The 9,693-nt window shown below is 38.5% G+C and overlaps 1 pseudogene; it reads right to left on the bottom strand.

Annotated features, from left to right (window-relative positions):
• Positions 1-1,012: 1,012 nt before the first annotated feature.
• Positions 1,013-9,693, bottom strand: part of LOC124106639 (piwi-like protein 3) — a 29,653-nt pseudogene continuing 20,972 nt past the window's right edge.

Raw genomic sequence — 9,693 nt, 5'->3', positions numbered from 1 at the left:
GAACATATGATTTGTCCAGCTTTTTCATTAGTGCTCAGGGAAATAGCTGACATACAGCTTCCCCTCAATATCTATGGGAGATTGGATCCAAGATCTCCCAGGACACAAAAATTTGCAGATGCTCAGTCTCTTATATAAAAGTGTTAATTTGCATATAACCTTTTCTTCGTATATTTTACCTCCAGATTACAAATACCAAATACAGTGTAAATAAACAATTATATTGGATTATTTTGGTTCTACTGACAAAGAATTCTTAAGTCTGTTCATGTTCTGTACAGAGGATGCCTTCCCCCCCCCCCCCCGCCCACTTATTTTCAGTCTGAGGTTGTCTGAACCACAGATGCAGAACTCACAGATCTGGGGTGCCAACTGTATGTTATTCACTATTGCCAGAATTAGGAAGTGCATTTTCTCCTAAGTTATTATTGTATTGCTACACAGGATGCATTCCTGATAGGCCTTTAATTTGCACTCTCCAGCCCCTTCTCAACAATGTAAAACAGACATTGATGTGTATGACACATTTACAGAAATTTTTATAAGCCTTTGGAATGGTAAGATTTCCTTTTTGCACATACTGAATACCCAACTTCCTTCACCTAATGTTCCCCCCTGCCAATACTAGGGATCTGAAGTCAGAGGGGCTCTACTATTGAGCTACATCCCCAGCCCTTTTATATTTTTATGACAAGATCTCATTAAATTTCCTAGGCTGGCCTCAAATTTGCAATCCTGCTTGGGCTCCAGAGTAACTGAGCATATACCAGCATGCCCAACTTGCATTTCACACAGTTTTATAAAAGACTAATAGGCTAGTGAAATGAGATATGCCCCAGTTTCAGTAATATTTCCATTCATCTTAGAAAAGCAACAATTTAATCAGAACATATTAAGGTACTCAATGACTTTAATCTGAATAGCTTTATTGATGTCATTCCTAATGCTATTAAACTTAAAATGATATTTGTATATATGCAAACTTTTTCCTATAAATAGCAGTGTTCTACTCTTTCTTTCCAAATTAATCTTTTAGATTTCTAGAAACAACAAACCAAATTCTAACTTCAAAAAAAGAACATTTGCCTTAGCCCTTGTTTAATTATGGGCCTATCTCCTCTATCATGGTTGGCTGTGTATCTCACTAGAATTTCACCTATATTACAAAAAATTTTCTTAATTATTTTTAATAAGACAGGCACAAATCGCAAAACAAAATCAATTACCATATAATTAAAGCAAGTTATTTCCTAGCATACCTTCTGTTATATTTGAAACTAATCTCTGCCCACCCTGCCTTGCCCAAGTACCATTGTGTTTAAAGGAGTACGAGAAAATAAAGTTCTCATACATTTGTTTTCCTGAGTCTATTCAAAGAATCCTGTTAAGTGGAAAGAGTAACCTGTGTGGTTCCCGAGAAAGCATGTGCCCTCATAGGTAAGGTTAAACAACAGATTGAAAACTCTGATGATGGTGCAGTTAATATGGCATCACACTGGGACAGCAAGCAAAAGAAAGGCTAAGAGATGTTAATATCCTTTGTGGTAGAAGTGGCAAAAGCTGTCCATGTTCCCAAATTGCCAATTTAAATCACCATGTTCTCTATTACCTCTCCAAACAGACATCTGTTCAAAGATATAATCCATAGATGACTAATGCCCCCTTTTCAATTATCAGCACACCACTTGGAACGCACAGTGTTTGGGCACATTTAATTACTTAAGCTTTGCAACATTTGAAAGGGAAATTGCAAGACAATCCTCTGTCAGTTCTTTGCAGGCTGGAAAGGCAGCCTTGGGTCAAGTCGGGGGTAGTATTTTAAGTAGAAAGCACCAACTGATTTGGACCCAATCTGTCAACATAAATTCAACTTCTCTCTCAATTGTCTCCTGTGGAATTTGTGGTTTAATAAGCAATCCCAAATACCAGAGTTAATATTTCTAAATTTCTTTCTGCTAGATATTGGTTTGGTTTTCTTCTTTGCCATCTCTGATGCTGTTCAACATTCTCCCATGTGCAATAAAAAATGATTACAATTTAGCTATGAATCTATTTCAGATACCCAGCTTCAAAAAAAATTTTTTTAATGTACGAATTGTGGTTTTCAATATCACATCTTCTGCAGCTCAAAGGTAATAGAGAGAGTTAGCTAGTAAGCTACTTGGCTGATCGTGAAGACTCTGGCCCACAAGGTAAGCCAGTTTATGGGCATAGTGGCAAGGAGCAGGAACTCGGATGATGCCCTTTAGTAGAAAGAAAAAAAAATATTTTTTTACTTTACACTCAAATGGACATTTACTATCTCTAAGTTTACATTGTCATAGATATCAATTCAGAGGTTGAAAAGTTGCTCAGTTTTAAACAACACATTTTACAGATTTGAAGGGAAATCACAATAAAATACTCACTGGCAAATTGTAGTACATGTGGCACAGTTTGTAAGTTAAACGCTGGACTGTATCCGGGTCCAAGCAGACGGTGTCATAGATAACATTATAATGAGTGGGAGTCACAGTACCAACTGTAGAAGACTGACTTACAATGTAAAAGTCATACCTGCAATTACAGAACACGGGGGTCTCTGCTTATTTTAGAGTAGAATATGATAACCCTAGTATCAGATGAAAATATTTCATTTACTAATTTACAGAAATCTGTTCTATAGACAGAGTTTCCTTTCAATTTAGAAGCCTGTCTAACTAACAATGATTTGATAAAGCAAGTCCATAAAGGACCATTAAGTTCAGGTAGATAATAACTTTCCTGAGATGGAGACTTGAAATATAGGTACTGATGCCCAGGAAAAGAAACAGAATTGGCACATTGGGTGGCAACAGGTAATTAGATGCAGAAATTTAAAGATGAGGCTTCTTGGGCAGGGGATACAGGCTTCTGTAAATGACAAAACTGGCAAGGTTAATCTATTTCCATTTGTTGTAAATACTGAATTTTATTTTTATGTGTACAGTCCTATGTAATGCTTTATTATACTTTTGCCTTTTGAATTAGTTCTTTCCTGTATTAGACTATATTGATCAATGTTTCTGCCCTTCCTTAATGTAATTTCATTTCTTCCCTCTATTCATATGTTTTATTTCCCATTCCAATTTCATATAACTCAATTATGGAAATGAAACATCTACATCTAAAGTTAACCAGAAGCTCTTGTTTTCCCCAGTAACTGAGAACCTTAAAATGTTTTAATTAAATATGATTATAGTTTTATAGATCTACTATTTTAAAAAACACAGACATCCATAAGAATGGAACTCTACGATGTTTTAATATACCTAGCAGTTATTCATTACTTATGAAGTCAAGGCTTTCAGCGAGAGCTGGGTAGATCTGCTCATGTGGACACCATATGTTTACCTAAACATGTTTGTATTTTAGGTACGCTTGTTGATAGCTTAGGGGGCTATCAAATTCTAGTTTGATATTTTGGAGGCAGTTTGAAGATACAATATCACTATTGTTTCTATTACTGGTACTGAATAATTATTGTTTATAAATATAAATAATAGTATTCTTCTGACTGCTTTTAAAATTTCTTATTCTTGCTGTTCTTAAATTTCAACTAAATGGAGACTCATTTTTATTGTTGCTCAGATTTTATTATTTTCAAACATGAAGATTCAGAATCTCAGTCTGTCTTTGCTTATTACTTCTACCCATGTTTTTCCTATAGAACCTTCTATTTGATATACAGCAAGTCTTATTTTGCCTCAATTTCCTGAGCATTTCTTTCTTAGCTTCCATATTTTAAGGCTCACTACTGCATCATGGATACTTAATGTATTTTCTAATTAACCATTTTATTTCCAGGTAAACTTCACTTTGATACTTCCTCCAATTTCTTTATTTTTGTAAAGTTTATCATTGTTAACTATCCAAGTCCAAATTGACCTTTTAATTCAACATTTCTTAGTTACTTTTCTTATGACTTTTATTCCATGACTTCATTCCATCTTCCCTTTTAAGCATACTTTACTATGGAATTATTGCAATCATTTCATTGTCTAAAAGTTTTGGATGTCTGATCCTGTTGTCATTTTGTCTGCTGATTCTCCCTCATGGTGGGTTGCTTCCTTACATGAAAAGAATTCATAAGTGACTGCTCCGATTTATTGCAGATGTTCATGGATAATAGAGCTGACAATATAAAAGGATAATAGAGCTGACAATATAAAACTATTTTGTGGCTTATCCAATATTACTTTATAATGCATTATTTGTCTATGTTCTTACAGGATAAGTGTCATAAGAGAAACTTTTTTTTTATATTGCCCCCTTTAAAAGCATCAAGACATTTTTAAAAGCTGAAAACCTCTTCAGGTTATTACTTAAATAGACATTCTCATAGGGCATATTTCATATTTGATTTGTGACAACTCCCAGCTGTCAAACACAATTTGCTATTCTTTAAAAAAATTTTTTTAGTTGTAGATGGACACAATACCTTTATTTCATTTATTCATTTTTATGTGCTGCTGAGGCTCAAACCCAGTGCCTCATGCATGCTAGGCAAGAGCTCTACCACTGAGCCCCAGCCCATTTACGACTTTAAATGAAGGCATTTTAGGCCACAATAAAATTACTTTTATTTTGCCACAGACAAAAAATACTTAAGAAACAACCATAAGACCAATCACAATTTCTAAATCCAAATGAAGAGTCCCTGGCCAAGTGTGAAAAAATATATAGATCAAATTAGTTGTCAAGCATGAGAAAATGCTTCTAAGGTGAAGTTACTGGGATGAAGGGATTTTGCCAAGGTGAACTGAGAACGTTATAGATGCAGATATAAAAGGAAAACCCTCTTACCATTGCTCCCTGATTACCATCATGTCAACAACAGTTCCTGGAGCTGGATTTCCAAGTCTTCGATTGTGTTTAAGAAAAAACCTGGTGTTTATTCGTTTCTTCACCACAATGAAAGTTAACTTGATACTTGAAAAATTAGGATAAATTAGGATGTTTACTCAATCTCATCTCAGAAGCATTCAGGGTGCTAGAACCTCACACGCTTAGGACCTATTTAAAAGCCTGTGGACAGCAGCCCCCCTCCATACAGCCCAGTTTAAACACTTGGTTGCATGTACCCAAGTGGGGCAGTAGAAGAGGAGGAGTCTCTTTAGAGCCACCCACATCCTAGGTGAAGGGACCCTTCCTCTGAACCTCAGAACCAGTCCTGCTGTCTCTGCTGGGCAGCAGGCCCCCCAATCAGAAGAGGCTGCGGACACAGCTAGGAGGGAGCCCCAGCACAGAGACTTAAAAACTCCAGGATCAAAGGAGTGACATCTGAGAGCCATGGACCAAGTGCTCATGGACATCTGTGAATCTGTAAGGCAGATGAGCACTCCACACAGTGCTCCATGAAGGGAAACAGGCTGCCACCACACTCTGCACCTGACTCCGTGTGAACCACAAAGTCAAAGGGCTGGGGCTGTTAACTGCCCACCCAGCCACTGAAGCCCACTGTGTGAATCAAGCCCCTTTTTCTCGTCACATGTCCCTTAGATTTTTTTTTTTCCTTCCCGAGAACAGCTTTTTCTTACATTATCTGAACTGGACAATTTATGTACTCACCTATATGGGCACTCATTTTCTAAGTAGCTCACGAGCTCAGATATTTCATGGTCAAGCAAGGCCTGAAGCTGACCATCTCCCACTCCATCCCGATAGACCACAATAGATTCTGGTGCATGTGGTACATTTCTAAGCCAGGAATTCAAGGCACCTGAAAGGAACCCAGAAACATGTAAGCACACCTCAACTTGGGACAAACTGGCCTCTGCTCTTTTTGACAATGTCAGGGTTCACCTTTCAACACTGTAGCTTTCAGGACAGTTTCGCTCACAGACTCCAACTTCAGAATAGTCCAGGGGTTCTCAATAACAAGTACCATTGAAATTTGAGTGGTATGGGTGTGGGTGGTCATGTCATACACAATGGGGTGTTTTGCAGCATTTCTGGTCTCTACCTGCTGGACTACATGCCAGCAAACCATCATCCCAGTGTGGCAACAAGAAAGTGTTTTCGGTCATGAATGACTGGTCTCTGGGGGCACTATCTCCACTTGTGAAGAACTACTGATGTAGAACGATGGTACACCAACCCCAAGGCTGACCTTGCAAACAGTTCTTCAGTCCATCCACAAGCTCCTCTCCTGGTGCCTGGAAGATACATTGAGAGTACCACCTATTTTCAGAAAAAAAAAAAAAAAAAGAATTAACTGGAATCTTAGAATTTCATCATTTGGATTCTGAGTTAATCTATGACAAGAATATATACATGTGTATATATGCGGGCGCGCGCGCGCGCGTGCACACACACACACACACACACACACACCCCAGTAGCCAAAGGATCCAATTAAGGATCAATCCCTTCACATATCTACAATGATCAAGTATTAGTCTCTTTTGATATCTTAGGCATCTTATAAGGGCTTTTGAATACACACAAACAAGAACTGTTAAAATTATTATGAATTACTCATTTTGGGGCTGAGGTTGTGGCTCAGTTGTACAGCACTTGCCCAGCAATTGTGAGGCACTGGGTTTGATCCTCAGCACCACCTAAAAATAAAGGTATTATGCCCATCTGCAACTAAAAAATCATTTTAAAACATTACTCATGTTGTCCACATACATGACTACTCTAGTTTCATCTGCTGGGGAATGTGACCAAGTGAAAACTCTTCTCCTGGAGATTTCTGCTTTGGGGGTCAATGTCTTAGGCAAAGGGCTCACCCATAATAATAATCTGAGGAAGCAATTTGATTTGCAAGACTGACAGCTATTATGACAACTTCAACATGTCCAGTAAAATCAAAATGGCTGGGCACTGTGGTGTACACCTGTAATCCAAGTGGCTCAGGAGGCTGAGGTAGGAGGATCATGGGTATAAAGCCATCTTAGCAAAAGCGAGGTGCTAAGTAACTCAGTGAGACCCCGTCTCTAAATAAAATACAAAATAGGGCTGAGGATGCGACTCAGTGGCTGTGATCAACCCCTGTTACCACCCACCCACAAAAAAATTCATAAAATGTCTCAAGTTGCTATCTCTTTACTGTTTACTTCAGAAGGAGCTCACCTGACCACCTGACATTATGTGCTCTACTTATTTGTCTGCCTCTTTATTAACCTCCATGAGTTACCATCAGCATTTGGTTCTCCGTTTTCCCTGCTGTACTGCCAGTATTTAAATCTAGAAATTACTTCAGAATGTCCACTGAGTGACACTGTCTTCCCATTATCGCAACATTTTCTAATTCAAAGAAAAAGCAGTATAAAATGTTACTGTGTGGAAATAGAGAATCACTGGGGGAAATGATGTCATCTGTGGAAATGAGGATGGATTTTCTCTAAAGAACACTCTGAAATCATCCTCTAGTGGGCCACAAACATCAATCATGGGGGCAGGGGTAATCTGAGGGCCACATATCATGTAATACACAAGGGCTACAAACTCATTTTAAGGTGTGGTGTGTTTTCTACTCTAAGGATGGGGGGGGGGAATGGCTCCAGAAGAAAAGGGGTGTTGTGGAAATACAGATGCACATCTTCTTTTGTGGGTACATTACATAGAAAGGCCTGAAGAAGCCAAGATTCTATACCTCCAGGCCTCTGGTTGGAAGATGGGGGGGGGGGGCATGTGGAAAGGAATGTGCACGACCTCTAAGAGGCTAGACTGGCCTGCAACTGACAGCCAGCAAAGCATCGGGACCTCTGTGCTAGCACCACTAGGAAATGGCCTCTGCCACACCCACGAGAGCCTGAAGAGGAGAATGTGGCTCGGCTGAGATTTTAATTTCTATCTCATGATTTCAGAGTCTCACCCAAAGAACTAAATATAAGCAGTTATTGTCATCTGCTACTTTTTGCTCTGTCAGATGAAAAACAAACAAAAAAACCCCCCACGAACTCAACCATTCATGCAAAATATTTTGGGAGCATGATTTTGCCAGAAAATTGGGACAGCTCATGGCTAAGAACTACTCGTCCGAACTCCCAATAAGTATGAGTCAGGTCACCTCTTTGGTTGGGTGCACAGACAGCTACCAATCAAATGTCTACCAAAGCTTACTCACTTGGTTAATTCCTCATCGGTGCTTGCCACAAATCCTGCAATTGACTTCTGACGACTTACAATATCGTGGAAACAATCAATACCGACGAACATTGTCTTTTTCAACTTTTTTTTTAATAAAAAAAGTAAATTTAGAACAGAATATGAACAAAACTTAATGGTTAGATTAAAAAACAGACTCTTAAATTTCACTATTCACAAATAAAAGAGAAGGTAATGAAATCCTACATACTCCTGTCTCCACCTTCCAGAGGGCTCCTCCCATCTTGCAATTCATCTGCTGGGCAATCTTTACGACCATGGTTTTTAATGTCCAGGTTATAGTCAGGGTATGTGCCACCACACACTGGCTTGGAATTGGAGATTTAACACACAAGTATTTTTTTATTTCATCATACCTGTTTTTCCTATCATCAGGCAATATGCAAACCACCTTAAAAGCAAGCAGACATGAAACTCTTTAAGACAGTAATGATAAGAGAAATGAAAGCCATTTCAAGGCAGAACACTGATAAACTAGAGTCTATTAAGTGACTAAGTCTAAGGAAGTAGAGAGTGTAGAATCACATCACAAGGAAAAGGCTGCAGAATTGGCAAACTGGGAAGTGTGCATCCAATGCTTAAGCTTGAAAAATCCTTTGTTCCATTGACTCGATTTCCAAGAATTTAGGGTGAAGTTAACAAGGATGGGTTGAAAGTGTCCACAGAAGGATACCAGGATCAGGAAAGCCACCATTTGCAGGATGATCTTTATAGATAGAGTACCTAGCAAGTACCCTACTTGTCCCAGTTCATTTAAATCAACATCCTGTGCTTCCTGATATCATGGATTGAGAAAAACCCACTACCACATCTATGGTATTTTGCAAGAATGCATGACTTGAATCTAATTATGAGGAAATGAGCAAATCCAAATTGAGAGAGATTAGACAAATGGATTAGTCAGTGGATTAGACAAATATTTTTCTGTCTTACAACTAAAATCCTAAAATGCAGGCATAAGATTTTGTGTATGTATTTATGCATGTTTCACAGGTGTACATGGTATGTGTTCAACATGACTAATCATCAGGGAAATGCAGATCAAAGTCATATGAGGCATCACCTCACTCCATTGAGGATGACTGTGATCAAAGGCGTGGAGTAGGGCACCCTTGCACTCTGCCAGTGGGAATGTCAACTAGTACAGTCTATCATTGGAGACAGAGGGGAAGTTCCATGAAAACTAAAAGCAGAACTGCCCTTTGATCCAATGATCCCATGCTGGGTAAATATGTAAAGGAAACAAGTTCATGAAAGAAGTATCTGTGCTCCTATGCTTACTCAGCACTATTCACAATAGCCAAGATATGGCATCAACTAACATGTCCAAGAGATGAATGGTCAAAGAAAGTAGTATATATACACATAGTGAATGCTACTCACTATAAAGAGAGGGAAATCTGGTCATTTGTGATACCACGGATGAACCTGGAGGATATTAAATGAAATAAGCCAGGTACAGAAACAAAAAGCATCATATAAACTTAACTTGTGTGTGTAATCTAAAAATGTTGATCTCAGAAGTGGAAAGTAGGACAGTGTTTACCACAGGTGGGG

The sequence above is a fragment of the Marmota monax genome, unplaced genomic scaffold (assembly GCF_021218885.2).
Source record: "Marmota monax isolate L192 unplaced genomic scaffold, Marmota_monax_Labrador192_F-V1.1 WCK01_AAM20220418_F8-fsc00921, whole genome shotgun sequence".
NCBI classification, from domain to species: Eukaryota; Metazoa; Chordata; class Mammalia; order Rodentia; family Sciuridae; genus Marmota; species Marmota monax.
The sequence above is the reverse complement of the archived record's forward strand: the minus strand, read 5'-3'. Positions and strand labels throughout refer to the sequence as shown.